Source organism: Ursus americanus, chromosome 14 (genome assembly GCF_024610735.1).
Source record: "Ursus americanus isolate L20-20 chromosome 14, mUrsAme1.1.p, whole genome shotgun sequence".
In the NCBI taxonomy this organism is placed as follows: Eukaryota; Metazoa; Chordata; class Mammalia; order Carnivora; family Ursidae; genus Ursus; species Ursus americanus.
This window is the reverse complement of record NC_142140.1, coordinates 26,102,510-26,121,250: the sequence shown is the minus strand read 5'-3', so window position 1 is coordinate 26,121,250 and position 18,741 is coordinate 26,102,510. Positions and strand designations below refer to the sequence as shown.

Genomic DNA, 18,741 nt, shown 5'->3' with positions numbered 1-18,741 from the left:
AGAGCCTACCTAATGCATTAACCATAATTAATAGAACTTAAAGGGAAAGTAACATAATGAAGTCATGCATATTTCAATAGCTAAATATTCTAGAATTCAACAAGATTAGATACTGGAGTAATTGAATGTTATCCTAGACACACAATCAGGTTTGTATGTGGGGTTGGCAAACATTTCTGGAAAGGGTGGGATAGTAACTATTTTTAGGCTTCGTGGGCCATTTTCAACTCTGCTATTGTACTACAAAAGCAGCTACAGACAATTCATAAAAGAACAAGCATGATTGTGTTCCAACAAAATTTTATTTACAGAAATAGGCAATGGCCTGGATTTGACCAGCTAACAGTAGTTTGCTGACTCTTGCCATAACACAACAGCTGTGAATGGACACTGATAAGGATATGTTGTGTGGGCAATTCAAACATCATCAGCATGACTGTCTGTGATTTTCCAAAATGGTGGTGAGTACCTTTTGACAAAGTTCTGAAGAAAACAAAGTACAATCCTCCCATAATCTACCAAACAGTTAGTTACTTTCCTGGAAAGTTCTGCTTATAATACTACCTGGCAAAAAAGAAATTTTTGGCATTGTTGTGTAGTTTTAGATAATTATATGAAGGTATCTCCTCCACATAAACGTCCCGTACGATATTTTAAAGGCATAGGGGATGCAGAATTATTTTGTATCATGAGCACTGAGTTGGGCCCTGAAAGAGGTTTTCACTTTTCAATTGTCATGGCTCTTGTGCTCCTCAGGCTTGGTGACCACCAGAATTAACCACTCCACCCCCAATTTCTCAGATGTCCCGCATTACTCAGTGCCATTCACTGTTGAGAACCACAGTTCTAGACATACTCATTGTATTAGTCTGCTCCGGCTGTCATAACAGAATCCAGTAGTCCAGGTGACTTAAACAACAGCAATTTATTTTCTCCCAGTTCTGGAGGCTAGAAGTCAAGGTCAAGGTATTGGCAGGTCTGGTTTCTCCAAAGGCCTCTCTCCTTGGCTTGCAGATGGCCATCTTTGCTCTATGCTGTCTCATGGCTTTTTTTCTATGTCAGTCTGCTCCTGGTATCTCTTCCTCTTCTTATAGGAACATTAGTCTTATTGGATCAGGGTCCCACTCTTAGGACCTCATTTAACCTCAATCACTTCTTCAGGGCACTATCTCCAAATACAGTCACATTGGGGATGAGGGTTTCAACCTAGGAATTTTGAGGAGACTCAATATAGTTCCATAACACAACTTCATCTCCACCGCCTAATTCAATCTTCTCATTCTACTCTTTTTTCAGGGCTCATGGGAAGTTCACCCCTCAACACAGTCTTCCTGGCCCATGGTAATGATAATAAAGAAGCTCATGGTTTCATGTGTCACCTTACATTTGGCAGAGTCCTTTTATGTAATTACCTAACTGTTTTTTGAAACAGCCCCTTTCCTTTTTTTAGCCAGCTTCTTAAACAGTGTAAAGCATTTAAAACTTATAGAAAAATGCAAGGAATTATTTAGCAAATATCCATGGATCCACCACCCAAATTTCACAGGTGTTCAGATTTTTGGCCGTATTAGATACATTTGATTCAAATGAATTTAATGGACTAAAACACCAAAGGTTCGATTGAGGTGCCTTCTAATTTCATCCCCTCCTCTGTCCCTGAAGTTGGTGTTTCCTTCCTATTCGTGTTTTTATATTTTCAGTAGATGTGTATAGATCCATAAAATACATAGAATTGCTCTGTACTTAAAAAATATACTGAAGGGATATTGTACTGAATACATGTCATCCAGCAATTTTTCTTTGTCATATTACACATCGGTTTCAAGAATTGTCTGTGTTGATATGTGTAGACCTAGCTCGCTCCTTTTTCATTGCTATGTGGTGTTTCACTGCGTGAATATGTTACAAGTTATTTATCCACTTCCCTTTTGATGGCCATTGAGCTTTGTGTCTAATTTTTCACATTACAGACTTCGTTGTAGGTCATCTTATGCACATGAGTGAAAGTTTCTTGAGACAGCTGTCCAAAGAAGCCCAACTGACAGTGAGTTAAGGACCCGGGAGACTATTCTTCCTAACTGAACAGCGAGCCTGGACGTAGGCATTCCAGGCTGCTGGGCAATTGAACGATGCCAAGGGATAGAGGGTTGTTCCATTTCTCTGCTCTGCCTTCCTTAGAGGATGCACTTTTATCCTCCCAGATTTGCTCTTTCACGGCCACAAAATAGTTGTAGTAACTCCAGGCATTGTGTCAAGTTCCAGTCAGAGAGAGGCAAAGAAGCAAAAGTGTACTAAAGCAGACTCGTTGGTTTGGCCCTGTAAGAAGATTTCCTAGAAGCCCCCTCGGTGATTTTCAGATTTACCCCATTACCAGAACAGGACCAGGTGCTTCATCCGTCAGCCAGTTAGAGGAGAAGTTCCCGATGACATGGGGCTGTGGAAAAGGGCTGGGTCAGCTGACCAGTTGTATCTGGCACCGTGCCCAGGGACTCATGACCCTTCACACTTCACATCTTCAACACTCCTAGATGTTGCCAAAGTGATCTCCAAAGTGGTTGAGCCAATTTCCAGTCTTGCTAACAAAGTATGAAAGTTCCCGCTTCCTCATGTCATAATCAAAGAATAATTATGAAGCTACTGTGTGCATAATGCTAGATCAGGTCATTTATTAAAAAAACCAAACAAAACCCCCAAGTCAGTACTTCTAGAGCTTTAAACGATGTGCCTAAAGCTTAGTGTACACTGTCCAATAGGTCTGCTGGACTCCCTGCCCTGCCCCCTACTGGTGGCTGATTCCATATAAGCTTTTCAGAGCCTCAATTTCCTCATCTATAAAATGGGGATAAAAGTATCATCTATCTCATAAAGAAGTTTTAATGATTGAAAGAGAAAACACCAAGGAATGACTAACATAGCACCAACTATAGAGGCAGGCTGCAATCAATATTTTAGAGATTAGATGCCATAGATAGGTGGACCATATTTTTGAACCCCAAATGAGAAACCATTATGGCACTTGTGAGTTCTACTCATGGAAAATCAGGTTTGGATATTTGAAGTGAGGCCATTCTGGAAAATGTGGAGTGATTTCTTTCTTTCTTTTTTTTTATTAAGATTTTATTTATTTATTTGACAGAGATAGAAACAGCCAGCGAGAGAGGGAACACAAGCAGGGGGAGTGGGAGAGGAAGAAGCAGGCTCACAGCGGAGGAGCCTGATGTGGGGCTCGATCCCATAACGCCAGGATCACACCCTGAGCCGAAGGCAGACGCTTAACCGCTGTGCCACCCAGGCGCCCCGGAAAATGTGGAGTGATTTCTAATGTCTTAATGTATGCACTTATACTAGAACATGGATCTCACATCATCTAACTCTGGAACTTTGTAGAAAGTGGAGCATGTTTCAAAATATGGGCTTCAACAGAAAAGGTAAGACTGAGATCAAATCACCATGAACTAAACTCACATCTTACTCCTCACCATGTGGATAGTGGATATATTTGTTGAGTGTTCCTTTTTTTTTTTTTTTCTTTTCTGTCTTCAAGCCCTCAGAGAACAAAAGTAAGAACATGAACCTCAAACTTTCTTTATGAGATTTGCCAGTAAGAGCTAAGATATGAGTAATGTGGGGAAGTGGGAGAGCAATGGAAATTATTAAATTTTTACAGGGAAAAGTTTAGGAGGCTGAGATTATTAAGTCCAAAAAAGAGAAATCTAAGGGGAAATGTCATAATTATCATTAAGCTCCTAAGCATTACCTTTGCAGGGAACCAAATGAAGTGGAATGAGTTTAAATGAAGGGAGGGTCTCTTTAGGAAAGAATATTCTAGTTGTAAGTACTATTAAACCTTCTCCAGGTTTCCAAATTATTGAGTAGCCTAAGAAAATAGACTGGCTGAGAATTTTCTGCAATGGTTTATATCCCTCTTAGGTCATAAAAAGCCTGATCTTTAAGCATTTTATGACACAATTCTGAAGCTTTAAAGAACTGGCATGCTTTGTAGTTCTCAAAGGTACCATTCACCCTATGTTTACTAGGTGTCTAATTATATATCAGGCACAATGCTAGCCTCTGAGGATATAGCAGAAAACCTGCTGATCCTGCCTGCCCTCATGGAGCTTTAGGCCACAGTACTTAGAAAACTATGGCACAGGCTACAGAAATCCCGGGGTGGGGGGTGCCTGGGTGGCTCGGTCGGATAGGCATCTGCCTTCGGCTCAGGTCATGATCCCAGAGTCCTGGGATCGAGCCCCAAGTCAGGCTCCCTGCTCATTGGAGAGCCTGCGTCTCCCTCTGCCCCTCCTCCTGCTCCTCTCTTTCTCACACATGCTAAAAAAAAAAAAAAAAAAAAAAAAAAAAGGAAAGAAAGAAATCCCAGAGGGGCCAGTTAGTCCTGATGGAGTGGGCTGGCAAGGGGGTCCAGGAAGGCTTCTGGGGGAGGTGAGGTGTGAGCTGAAATCTGGTAGAGGAGTAGGGATGAGTAAGGTGGAACGTAAGAAAGGCTTGTAGGAGGTGGTGATTAGAGGTGATGAGGGGCCAGGGACAGGACAGCAGACTTTCTTATGGGGAGAGTGAGTCTGGGGGATAGGGTGAATTGAAGAAAGGCAGGGTCCGAACCACTGTTTGTTGTCTGTTGTGTGTAACAAGTTTACTGTTAGAGTGCTTCCCTGTTTTTTCCTTGTTGTCTTAACAACCATGACATTATCATTTTATCTTAAAAATCTTTGCAAGGCTCCACTTGAGAATGAGCTCTGGTGGAAAAAACCTCCCCTCCCTTTTCTCCTTAGCTACACATTGCCTTAAAAAAAAATCATGAGAGACTCTGGACTCTGGGAACCAAACTGAGGGTTACAGAAGGGAGGGGTTGGGGGGATGGGGTAACCAGGTGATGGGTATTAAGGAGGACATGTGTGGTGATGAGCACTGGGTGTTATACACAACTACTGAATCGTCGAACACTACATCAAAAACTAATGATGTACTATATGCTGGATAACTGAACATAATTAAAAAAATAAAGAAAGAAAAAAGAAAAAAAAATCAAGCAGTGGTGTAGGGAAAGGGAGGAAGAGTGGACAAATGGGACCCTCGGAGCCATATTAACCCACCTTTTCTGTTTCAGGATTTCAGGTAGGATAGCCACTGAATTTGGGACTGTGTCACTACGTGCCACGTAGCCTCATAGTTAAGAGACCGTGCTCTGTGCACTGGGTGTTATATGCAACTAATGAATCATTGAACATTACATCAAAAACTAGTGATGTACTGTGTGTTGGCTAATTGAATTTAAATTTAAGAAAAGAGAGAGAGAGATTGTGCTCTGGAGCTAAAGTACCTGCTTCCAGGGGAAAATGACCGGCAATGTGACCTTGGGCAAATCAATGCACATCTCTGGACCTCAGCATACCCATTTAAAAAATGGGACTACATCGGCATTCTGGGATCGAGCCCCACATCAGGCTCCTCCGCTGGAAGCCTGCTTCTTCCTCTCCCACTCCCCCTGCTTGTGTTCCCTCTCTCACTGGCTGTCTCTATCTCTGTCAAATAAATAAATAAATAAATAAAATCTTTAAAAAAGAAATAAAAAAATAAAAAATGGTACTACAGTAGCAGTTCCTTAGAGAACTACTGTGAGCATTAAATGAGTTATATAAGGTGCTCAGAACAGTGCCCAGTACATAGATAATCTTAACTAGATGGCTAGCGGTGATCATCATAGAGCCTAAGGTAAGGATCGGTAACCATAATAGTTCTCACTGAGTTTTTAACAGTCACTATGCTTCTTGCTCTGCCTTCATTATCTTACTTAATATTCACAACCACCTTATAGGGTAATCAATCCCTTTTGTAGACAAAGAATCTGAGGGTCAGGGAGGGTAATTAACCTGTCCAAGAACAGGGGCACTGTGGTGATTCCACAAAACCCAATCTTGCACCACTTTGATGAGGACGATTGGAACCTGGCTCCTTACCCTTTCACTCAAAGTGCCTTGTTTTCTTTACAGCTCTGCTGGTAGATTCTTTTTAGAATCGTGTGGTCAGTCTAGAAGTATGACTGGCTCTTTAAAAAAAAATCCAGCCGTTATATTAATAAACATGGCTTAGATAAGTGCCAGAGAATTGGCCACCATAACCAAAGAACAGCCAAAGGAAAATTATCAACATAATTTGCCTTCTATCAACAAATGTGTCTAGGGCACACGATGGGCTTGACTCGCTACCAGGGACGTAGATGGTGACGGAATTCAGGATGAAAGTTTATTCTCAGCCTTCAACTGCTCACACTGGGGGCCGGGAGTCCTATTTCAGAGAAGCATAACTGACAGATTCAACACATTTGTGAAATAACATGGTCCAAGAGCAAAGAGCACAGGCTTGCCACTCCCAAGTACCAGCCTGCAAAGCCTGCTCTCCTCGCTTCTAGCTAGGTGAACACAGCTAAAAATTGCAGTTCTCAGTTCACTTACCCCTGGGGCTATGACTACTTAGATCTCAAACTCCTTGCAGACTTTCATGAACATTAATGGAGGTAAAGAGTACAACACAAGTAGTATACTACACTACACGTGGTTAGCACCGTTAGCAGCAGAAAATTTTGTTTTTGGAAAGAGTACATTACCTCCCAGAAAGTTTTTGGAGAATGTGCCCTGATGCAGAAGAAAGGGGTAAGAAAGAAGAAGCCATTCCAAAAGGGCAGAGACGTTGTTCAGAGGACTAATGGGGGAAGCAGTGGGCTGAGTCTGAGATGCATCTTTTGGGAGCACTCCCTGTATACTCTGGTATTTGGGTCCCTTTCCAAGATTTAAAGGAGCCTGAAAACTTGGGAGGGGGTTGCTAGTACTGGGAGGTGAGAGAAGATGGCTTCTTGGACAGAGAGTAGGGTGGCCCTGTCCCTCCTTTCAGTCATAGATTAACAATGACTTAATTCTAGAAATATTGTCAGCAAGTAAAATAAATAGACAAATCACTGTGGGCAAATCGTGTGTTAATATATCTAGGCATTGTTTCCAGGCTGACCCTTAAATATACGTTTAATCAATAGATGGATGAGTCATCCTGTTCTTAATTAATCTTTTCGGACATTTATAGAGAAAAGGCAGTCTTTACAAAGACCTTATAAATGTTTAAGTTTAGTATGGATTTTATTTATGTGCATAGCACGAGCGGCCGTTACTTCTAAATGATGGCTTATTCTGAATGTTCTCAGACCTTCAAGATGTTTTATTTCCACCCTTGGGGAGGGAACCAGGGGTGAGTTGAAAGGAAACACATGATGGCCATTTTCCATGGCATGAGCTGCTTAACCTTTCTGGAGCTTGCATGTTTGTTTGGACTTTTCAGCATTGCAAGCAGACGATGGGAGAAAGAGATGGGTGCATTCATTCTTCTGGAGGCCTTTGTGGGGAAATGGTGTAACATTCAGAGATTTGTCTTAGTTAGGGTGACCCTCGGCTCAGTCTCCTCTGCCACGGAAGTCATCACTATCACAAAAACATTTCCCTGGAGCCCAAAGGCAAGCCCAACTGTGCTTGTCATTATGGGCTTTTGTTGTGGTCCGCCATTGCTGTGATCCACCATCTGCTGGGACACTGGGAGTTTGGTTCTGGTGCTCTTTGCTGTAGGAATGTGACTTAAATAGGAGCCAATTCTCCTAGGACACTAGGCTGTGTGTGTGTGTGTGTGTGTGTGTGTGTGTGTGTGTGTGTGTGTGTGTCGCCGAGAATTGTATCACTCAGTCCCCCCATTTCTCTTGCCTACCAGAATTTTGTGCTCTGGGGTCAATTATATTGGCTACTTTAATGATCCAACATTTAGCTTCTGGTGCTCGTGTGTATTGAGCACCTATGTTGTAGTTGGCACTGTGCTAGGTGCTGAGAATATGGTGGTGCATCCTACAAGTTCAGTTCTGGAAGCTTATATTCTACAGGTTTGGGATAAATTGGTATTTCAGATACTAGTAAGCATCATTAAAACATGAAACAAGATGCTGGGATAAGAATGGCATATTTGAGAGACAGAAGTAAGTCCAGTGTGGCTGAAGGACAGTAGACAAGGCAAGAAATCAGCCAGCAATCTCAGCAGGGGCCAAATTATGGTAGGTATCAAAGACACAATAAGGACTTTGGATTTTACTAGAATTGCCATGGGAAGCCATTAGATGTTTTTAAGCAGGAGACTGGCAAGATATGATTTAGGTTTTAAAGAGATCTCTTTGGCAGTTGTGTAGAGCCTTTTTACTCAAAGCTTGGTCTGTAGATAGACCAGTAGCATAGGCATCACCTGGGAATGTGCTAGAAAGCAAAACCTTAGAACCCACCCAGGCCTTCTGAAGCAGCATCTGCATTTTTAATAAGATCCCCAGGTTGAAAGTGCCCTCGTAGAGAATGAATGGGAGTAGGGCAAGCAAGAGTCCTTTTACAACCCCCCAACCTCACTACCTTCTCAGGTATAGGAGGTGAGATGTTCTAGACAGATTTCGAAGGGCCAACACAAGCTTGCTTCAAAATGCCACTTCTGATCGCACCATTTATCATAAAGTTTTGTTCAGTGATTTCTCTAGTTCTTACAGCACTCTGTCTTGCCTTTATCCAGCACTTGAACTTTATGTGTGTGTGTGCGTGAGAGAGAGTGTGGTGTTTCACTTATCTGTTGGCGCTCTAACTCCTTAGCACCCCCAAAATGACTACCTGCTTCCATTAGGATTACTAGTGGCTATAACATAAAATACCCATCTCTTAAGAGAAAGATACCTGGATCCTATGACAAGGTTTGCATAAGGCTGGCACTCATCTTTGTAGTCTGGCCATCGTTGCTATCCTATTACTCTCAGGGTCTTGCTGAATGCTGTTGGCACGTATGTCAGCTAGGATTAGGTTTTCCATAAATGAATAAACTTATAACAATGGGGCATAGATAGAAGTTTACTCTCTCTCCTGTCAAAACCTGGGGGAAGGCAGTGTGGGGTTATTATGAAGATTCTATTCCATGAAGATCGCAGGGACCCAGGCTTGCTCTATCTAAATGATCCACTGTGTATGGACCTCTGTTTCAAGGTCACCTCATGCTCCACTGTGGATGCTTATACATTAAAATTCCAGCCATCGGGAAATAAGGAAAGAAGAAGATGGAGATAAGGAAGCCCAGTGGCAGTTTTCAGGAGGCTTGCTAGAGCCGCCACATGATCCTTCCACTTACAGAGTCCTGGCCAGAATTTAGACTGATTGCCCTGACTCTGATACACTGGGCAGCCAGATACCCAGCTAAAAATCACAGGTCTCTTTCTACAGAGAAGGGGGGAGTATTAGGAGAATAATTAGCAGTTTCTAACGCAGCATGTTTTAGGGAATGTGATTTGACATATCTAAATATACAGTGGTACCTCCCCACCAAATTTAATCTAGGCTGAATATTTTGTGCCATCATGTCATTACGGTATCTTGTAATTCTTTCCACTTTCCTTTCCAAAGAAACCGAGGTGTCTGATTTAGCAAGAATGCATTTCTGCATTCAAAATTGAATTATGAAGATAAACCTCACCCACTTGAAATAACATAAAAGAAAACCCCCTGGATAGAAAAAAAATATGCAAACAGTTCTATTAATGTGTGTATCTCTTCCTGAACAGGGTCTTTATACAGCAAAGGAATTGGACGTAATCCATCCCTTACTCTAGAGTATTCCTGAGTCAGCAACTCCAGATGCCATTGTTACTACCAAAGGATTGGAGAAGGGTGCAAGCACTAGCATTTCAGAGGACTCTATTCCTTAACTGGAACATTTAGGTCTGGAAAGGCCATGCTTAAAATGTTGTCAGTGCACTGGCCAGGAGGATAGGCTATGGAATCAGGTAGGCCAGAGCTAAGAGACGGTGTTTCTTTGTACAAGCAGGTTACTTTTGGGCAAATAATTGCTGATCTCTGTATATATACTAGTTAAGTGGAGAGAACGTACTATCAGTTGAGGGTTAATTTGGAAATTAAATGAAACACTGTATATAAAGCTCTTAGCCAAGAGCGTGGTCCATTGTAAACACTCAAAAAAATTTACAAATTCAGCCCAGATTGCAAATAAAAAAGATTTTTCCCCCCAAGGGATCCTTAAGGATATCCTTGAATCATTGATATGATATTATTTATTTATTCAGTGATGAACCCATCCATCAATGCAACAAATATTGACTCCTACTATGTGGCAGGTCCTAGTAGCTACTATTTGTGGGAAGAGGCAGGAAATGTACTAATGTAAATAAAACAGTTTCTGTCCTTAAAGGAACTCATTGCTTACTGTAAGAGAAAAGAACTAAATGAGTAATTATTTTCCAGTGAGAAAAACACAAAGAATAAGTGTTACTAACATAAGAAGAGTTACAAGAAGGAGCATCAGGGGTGCCTGGGGGGCTCAGTTGTCTGCCTTCAGCTGAGGTTGTGATCCCAGGGTCCTGGGATTGAGCCCCGTGTTGGGCTCCCTGATAAGTTGGGAGTCTGCTTCTCCCTCTGCTTCTGCCCCCCCCCCACTCTTGCTTGCTCTCTCTCAAATAAATAAATAAAATCTTGGGGAAAAAGAGCATCAAATCTGTGACATTTCCTTGATGTATGCAGACATCATAGAGCATCCCTTAACAACAGCCTTCTTACAGGGGCAGAGAAGCAAAGAGAAAAGTTATTTTAAATGTATATAGTGATTCTAAGACCTAACTTAGCTTCAGAAACACGGTATGTCAAGAAAAATGCAAACCTTTAACAATTGAGGAAAATCGTCCTTGGGAGTAGTAAATTATTACTTTGGTATTGTTAGACGACACCCCAGTGGGTTGGTGAGCTAGCCACAGGCCTGTGCACTAGTCTCTAGAGGCAATTCCAGGTGGAAAAGTATTTTCCATCACCCAGGGAACCACTCGTTACCACGGTTCTGGGAGAGAGGGACGACTAGCATCACAGTTTGGAATGCACGTTTCTGTTTTGGGCTTCTGCACATGCAAGCTAAGTTGTCTCCTATTTTCCTCAACTGGCCGATGGGATCCTTATAACCACGGCAGGAGTCCTAGCACTCTGCTAAGACAACAGCATGCTGTGAAGTCTTCACACCTTTTCTAATAGGCTATAACTGAGAACGAGGCATTTGACTCTTTTCCCTGCAAAACGTGTCATGGTACCACAAGCACCCTTCCACTTCTAGCTTCCCAGTACTCCTCAGATAAAGACCACAACTTTTCACATGGCCTAAAAGACCTGGATCCTGTATCTGCCCCTCCTCTACCTCCCTTCAATCGGGAGAGCATTTCCATGATCATTTCAATGTCTACGAATCTGAATGTCTTATACCATGTTTCTTCTTCTTTTTTAAGATTTTATTTATTTATTTATTTATTTATTTATTTGAGTATGTGCAGGGGGAGGGGCCGAGGGAAGAGGAGAGAGAGAGAATCTCAGGAAGATTCCCCACTGAGCACAGAACCCAAGGCGAGGCAGGGCTCCATCTTACAACCCCGAGACCATGCCCTGAGCCAAAATGAAGAGTGTGACATTCAACTGACTGAGCCATCCGGGCGGCCCCCATGTTTCTTCTTGATCTCTCTGTTTTGGTCACTCTGGCTTTTTCCTGCAGTCCTGAACACTCACCATGTTTCCACTTGAAATGGGATCTCTGCACATACCTAGACGGATCTTTCCTTCTGCTCTTTGTCTAGATCAGGCAGAACTCAACTCAAGAGCTTCACATCCTCCTGAAGCCTCACCTAGTCCTTCTCTTTTGGGGGAATGGAGGAACTTACTCTGCACTTAACATGTCAAGGTGTTTTATTTTTATGTTTTTCACTGCAAGGCCTATAGCTAGTCATTTCCTACCTATATTATTTTTCTTCTTGATTCTTTTCCTTGGAAATATTTGAGTACTTCTCTATCTTTGGTCTCTGCTGCATGTTATTTCTTCCTTCTAGGCCGCGCTGTTCAGAAGCCCTTATTCTCTTCCAGAATTGAGCAGGTGAGAACAGGAAGGATAATAGTGATGTCAATGACCACAGACATTCATGGACCCATGTGTCAGCCTTGTCTGCAGGTGGTTGTCCCGCATGGGGGCAAATGGCTCCCCACCCCAGACACTGTTAAGAAGGAGCTTCTGTATCCTAACAAAAATCCCCTTGCTTAGACTTCCCTGATCCTTGCAGCCAGAGATATGCCTGTTCTAACTGGCTAGGCTGGGATACTTAGTCAATCACTATGATAAGGGGAAGAGGATTACCCTGCATTTCATTCAAACGAGGACCTAACCCTGGAGCTAGGTGGAGTAAGTCTGACTCTATGGCTGCTACTCGATAGGAAATGTGGGATTGAGGTTAAGGACATAAAAGCCGTATCTGCTGCAGCCATGCTTCTTCTCAGGTATCCTGTCAATCAAATCTTGTGGGCAGCTTCCACAGGCTGCTTATCTCAGAGCTTGAGAGGAAGCAGATCCCCAGCTTTCACAGCGGGGTCTTGTATTCGTGGCTACAGTGTTTGCAGGGACTAAACACCTATCTGCTACTAATTCCTAGTGCTAACCTGTCATAGAATCGGGGTATCATCGGGTGAATAAACATACTATTAAGTTTGTTGACCTGCATTTAGCACCCAAATCTAGAAGGCCTTTCTCAATAAGATGACTGATTAGATTTGTTAGCTTTTTTTTAAGATCCAATCACTTCTAGGATGCAGACATTTAAAACCCTGCTTGCTTAGACCTATGCTCAAACTTCCGTCCAAGGATGGCTCAATCTCATCCCACCAACTACAGGATTACCAAAGTGAGGGGTTTCTTTGTGTGTGTTTGCTTTTGTTTTTAAAGTTGAGACTACTGGTGAAAAAGATCCACATATGGAGAGGAGAAGGGGAATGTTCTCAACAGACATCACAGCTACCTCCACTTGTTAAAACACAAATTCCCCCTAATTTCTGAGTTATTAGGCTAGGGACAAGGGCTAGGAATTTGCATTTCTGACACATTCCTAGGTGCTATGGCTGCAGGTACCAGGCTTTGAGAACCACCTAACTAGATGATCCTGATGATCCTATTTGACCATTTGGGGATGGAGAGTACGGTTTAGCCAAAGTTTGTCATGTTCCGTTTGGAAAGTCTGACCCTAAATTTGTAAACACCATTATCAGTTCAATCCAGGAGAGCAAGTCCATGATTATTTTTATGTCTACGCACTCAAGTGTTTTCTTAATCATGCCTGTATTAGAGACTAAAAATGCCCTCTCCTTCCTGGAACAGTTGGAAAGTCTTCTCTGCCTTCCTTCTCCTGTCCAGTCAACCATGGCTGGATTGAGGAGCTCACAGTGGGAACTGACCAAGTGCCCCGAGGATCCTAATAATCATCCTAGTAGCATTTGATGAGCAGAGTGATCTGCAAAAGGCTGGCACTTGGCTAATGGTTCTTCCAGCATTAAGGCTTTCAAACCTCACACCACCCCTGTGGATAGATATTCATATTACTCCTATCCTCTGGTGAGGGAACAGAGCCTGGGAAAAGGCTAAGTAGTATTCCTTCTTTGCCACGTGTGAATTGAGTCCAGTCCAGTCTGTCCCAAAGCCCAAGCTCTCGACAGCCCCCTTGTATTGTTAGGTGAACATGTAAGAAGAAAGTGAACTGGGGAGACTCTTTCCACCATAATCTGAAAAGCTCTCTTCCTCCCTCTCAGACTCAGGCCTATGGATCAAGTTTCCCCCCTAATCTAAAGAAAACAGTGAAAGGGCTGTGTGTCCAGAATAACTATTAATCAGAGAGAAGCCAAAAATCCCTACCATAGCACATTACTACTTCTGTCAGTGTCCCTAGAGAGAAGTTACACCATCCATTATTTTGATGGGTACTGTAGGGAGGCTGAGGGTGAGATCAGCCCCAAACAGATCCAGAAGTTATTGGCAAATACAGCTGTGAAGGACGTGCTTTGTACATTCTGCAACCTTTCACTGAGGATAGCTAGCATAGAACGGTAAGCAGTTATCTGAATATGCAACCCCAAAATAAAAAATCTTACAGAGGGAAAAATTAAGACAATCAGAAACAAAGAAAAGAAGGATGAGTGTATATTTCTCTCTCACTCAGAACCATACTGGGTCCAATTTCTAGTCCATTCAATGACTGCCACTCAAATTATTTCTAAGCTTCTGACCCCAGGTTATTCCTAGGCAGTGAAAAAATGACCCGAGGTTTGTCTGTGCACCGATGTCTACCCATGTCTATGCATCGATAGAAGGCACTTTTTTTTTTTGTTTTGCTTCCAGAAAACTGTAGACCTCAGCACGAGAGTGAGCTAAAACTGAACTTTGGAAGAGTGTTTATAAATAGTTGGGCTGGGATGGCAAGAGCTTGGTGGTTTTTCTCTACGTTTGCTATTATAGAAGGTTGTGTGTTTAGATTTGCGCTGTAACCTGTCAGGCAGTTTTGTGTGGGTTTGGACTTGACTCTCATGTCTTTTTTATTTATTATTCTAGAATCACCAGCCCCCATACATCTTCCCATTCAACATGAATTTCCAGTAAATGGCAAAGGCCCCTTAAATCTGTCTTCAGTTTTAGCAGAGACTGATCCAAAGCCTTCACAATAATCATGGGTGGGCATTCACTGAAGGGCTCATTGTCATGTTTATTCACTCAGTTCAAAGGTAGGAGGTGGCCCAGCAACTCCAGGAAGGAATGCAGATGCTAAGATGATCAGCGGTTAAAAGCTAGTTCAAGCTAAATGGTTGGTCTTGGAGGAAGCTGGCTGGAACCATGACACCACCTAAATCGGAGTGGAGTGCTAGCAAAATTATTGCATTAGCATTACTGTTACCACGATTATTTCCCAAATGATCCTCTAATGGGTCCAGTGTACCTTCAGATCTGTAACTGAGACACAGATCACTTATCTTCTGTTCAGCAGTCATCAGAAACGTCCAAGGCAGATTTCAGCCCTTCCAGCGCCAGATCTAATCTTTGGCTCCTCCAATGGTGGTTCTACTTGTACGTGTTTGCTTAGGATTTGCCTCTAAATTTTGACTCATAGAGTGTAAAGCCGCAGCTGGTATTCTTATGTATTCAGGGTATGCATCGCTTTCATGTTCATGGGTGGAGGTTTAAAGAAAAATATATTTCAGAGTTATTTTGACATAGGACGTTCCCTGTGCTGAGATGTAAGATACAAATACTAAACAAAATTCCTCATAATGCCACTCATGAGGAGTTGGATTTTGCTCTCTTGCTTTTTGCTCTTGGTTTTGGTTTTTCTCAAATTCTGCCTGGAATAATTTTGACTACAGAGAAGGATGGGAGTAAAGGACGTGATATATAACCTGTCATCAGTACATTTTAGCCCCCTGCCCACTTGTGCAGTTTAGTGACATTTTCATTCTTCTGATCTCAGAAGGCTTAGAATCCTTCCAAATTCATGCACTGAGTTTACAGTAAGAAGGAGAGCTAAAGTGAAATAAGTCAATCAGAGAAACACAATTATCATATGATCTCACTCATATGTGGAATTTAAGAAACAAAACAGAGGATCATAGGGGAAGGGAGGGGAAAACAAGATGAAATCAGAGAGGGAGACAAACCATAAAAAACTCTTGACTATAGGAAACAAACTGAGGGTTGCTGGGGGGGGCGGTGTGGAGGGATAGGGTAACTGGGTGATGGGCATTAAGGAGGGCACGTGATGTAATGGGCACTGGGTGTTACATGCAACTGATGAATCACTGACCTCTACCTCTGAAACTAATAATACACTATATATTAATTAACTGAATCTAAATTTTTAAAATTAACCAACTAATTAAAAAAAGAAGGAAAGCTAATATACATCCAGTTCCTACAATTGATAGGTTAACTTTCTCTTATTTGCCAATTTGAAATCTGACACAATTATCACCTAGACACCTAGAGTCCATTAGACTGAAAACTTCTTGAAGTCAAGTGCTAGTCTAAACCCAGTTCTGTGTCCTCATCACCTAACAAAGTGCTTGGCTCCTAGGTGTGCGCTAAACAATTGTCAAATTAAGTTGTTTTATTTCTGCATAGCTCTAAGTAGCTTAGTAAAAGCAGGATGATAGAATAAGATAAAATGTAACTTAAAGAAAGAGTTTAAGAAGGGACATCATTTTAAAGATGAGGAAACAGGTATGGAGAGGTGATGTGACTTGTTCAAGGTCACAGAGTCAACTATGGGGACTGGCTTCAGGTCACACCATCTCAATATGAGGCTCTGCCCACAACAACCTTAATTTATAGCTACAAATATTGTTAAAGATAACAGATTACCCTTAAATTCATGTTACCCAAAATCCATATGCTGAAACTCTAACCCCAGTACCTTAGAATATGACCATATTTGGAGATGGGGTCTTTACAGAGATGCCCAAGTGAAAATAAGATCACTAGGGTGGGACCTACTCCCTATGACTTGAATCCTTAAATGTGGGGAAAATTTGGATACAGAGACATGCATAGAGGGAAAATGGTGTGAATGGATGTAGGAAGAAGATGGCCATCAATGAGCCAAGGAAAGAGACCTGGAACAAATCCTTCCCTCCCAGCCCTCAGTAGTAACCAACCCTGCCAACACCTTGATCTTGGACTTGGAGTCTTTACAACTGTGAGACAGTACATTTCTGTTGTTTAAGCCACCCAGTCTGTGGTACTTTGATAACGCAGCCCCAGCAAGCTAACACAGGTATTTGGTATTAGTTTCCTATGGCTGCCATTAAAAAATGCCACACACTGTGTTCATATCACTTCTGCTGTTCTGCTGTTCGTATTGTTTCACCAGGTGACACGCAAAGCAAGAAAATAAGGAGTTGACCAGTGGTGGCATTCAGAAATGAAATATGGGTGGAACCATGGAAATTGGACAGGCCAAAGCATGGTCTGAGAATGATTTCTAAGGTCTAACCCAGTGCTATCCAGCACAACTTTCTATGATGAAGGAAATATTCACATGTGGTGATGAGCACTGGGTGTTATAAGCAACTAATGAATCGTTGACCACTACATCAAAAACTAATGGTGTACTGTATGGTGGCTAACTGAACATAATAAAAATGTGATGACTTAAAAAAAAAAAAAGGAAGAAATATTCTGGATGTGTACTTCCCAGTATGGAATCTGATAGCCACATAGGAGTATCGAGCACTTGCCATGTGACTAATGTGATTGAAGAACTGAATTTTTAATTTTATTCAGTTTTAATCACTTTATAGTTACCCGTAGCCAGTGGCTCTTGTATTGGACAGAGCAGAAAACATACACTGAACCTGAAGCTCTTCATTCTATCAGTTGTTTTGAAACCTTTCCTGCTCTCCTACTCCATAGGTTCTAAATGTGTTTTATCCAATATCTGAGTTATTTCCATGTAAATTCATCCTCAGAGATTAGTTCTTGATGTCAATGTACACATACCGCCAGCCAAACAATTTTTAGAGGTGGGATCATGAAGCCAAACAATATGCTTTCAAACAAGCTAGAAAAGGTTATCAGCCTAAGAAGCGTACCAGGGAGTGAAAAACAATTAGCTGGGTCACGTTATTTTAATCCCGTGTCTGGGTGTTCTAAGCAAACTCATCTCCTGCTATTTAAAGAAACTTGCCAACATTTGCCCTCCTGTCCTTTGAGGAAATGTGCTGTATATGCTTTCCTTTCATCCTGTTTAGACAGTTGTTTTAATGCCCTTTTCTGATGTTATCCCCGAACACACAATTAACAGATTTCTGCTAAGATGCCGGCTGCAGAGAGAACTGTCTGTCTCTCACTTGACATTGGTTCAGCCCTGCTTCCCTTACACTGCTCAGCAATCAGAGTCCATAATCACTTTAAGCTGCTCCGTCCGAACAATAAACTTTATGGAATTTCAGTGCGACCATTATTTTCTTTGTAGGGCAAGTTTACCTCTTCTGTTCTTAGCCTCTGCCAAGCCTGCCGTGCCACTCTTAATAGGCTATGAAAGTTTTACGGGGTTTTGACCATTTTGCCTCTCTCAGGGTATTCTGATGCCAAAGATATCAGAGATATATTCCCATTTCCTTCAGCCAACGGCTTGTCTTTGCTGGCTGCTTTATTAAAAGGGTGTACAAGGCTGGGAAGGAGCCCTGAGATTTTTTGGCACGATAAAATGGACTATACATTGAGGCTGTTGTTTCAGATTCCAGCAATCAGCCTCTCAACTTTGGCAACCGAATCAGAACGTGTCCTTTGGGCATATAGCATCATAATAAGTCCAGCACGCGGCCCTTTCTTTCTCAGGGTCAAATGAACAATAGTGGAACTTAATGAAGATTTTTGAAAGAACTGTTGACTCCCCAATGCCATTTTAAAGTCACTTACTTTAAAAAAATGCTCATGCAACATGCAATTTTACAAAATATTAAATATAGGAATGTGCCAGGAAAATAATAAGGTATATATCCTTTGTCCTACCAATTCCATTTTCAGGTTATCAGAAAAATATTTACATACGTGCCCAAATGAAACGCATTAAAGAAAGACAAAGCCAGCCTTTGAGATTTGCAAGAGTTAAGAGCATCTAAATGTTCACTTTTAAGGGGACTGATAAAATTAACCCTGGGACATCTATATAATGGAATAACATTTGAAAAGATGCACAGATTTACTTCTAAGTGCTGATAGTGATGGATATTTAAGATAAATTAAGGGGGCGGGGAAAGTAAGGTGTAGAACAGTGGATTTAGTTTGCTTCTATTTGTGTTCTCAAAAGGCTTATTTATACTAAGAAAA

At 41.8% G+C, this 18,741-nt stretch overlaps 1 long non-coding RNA gene across 1 annotated transcript in view; it reads left to right on the top strand.

The window, feature by feature from the left end:
- LOC148108926 (uncharacterized) overlaps positions 1 to 17,076 on the top strand; it is a 57,906-nt gene extending 40,830 nt beyond the window's left edge. Inside the window, exon 2 of the long non-coding RNA XR_015726649.1 lies at positions 312 to 17,076. This is a non-coding gene — a long non-coding RNA (uncharacterized LOC148108926). The remainder of the gene's footprint in view (positions 1 to 311) is intronic.
- Positions 17,077 to 18,741: the final 1,665 nt, after the last annotated feature.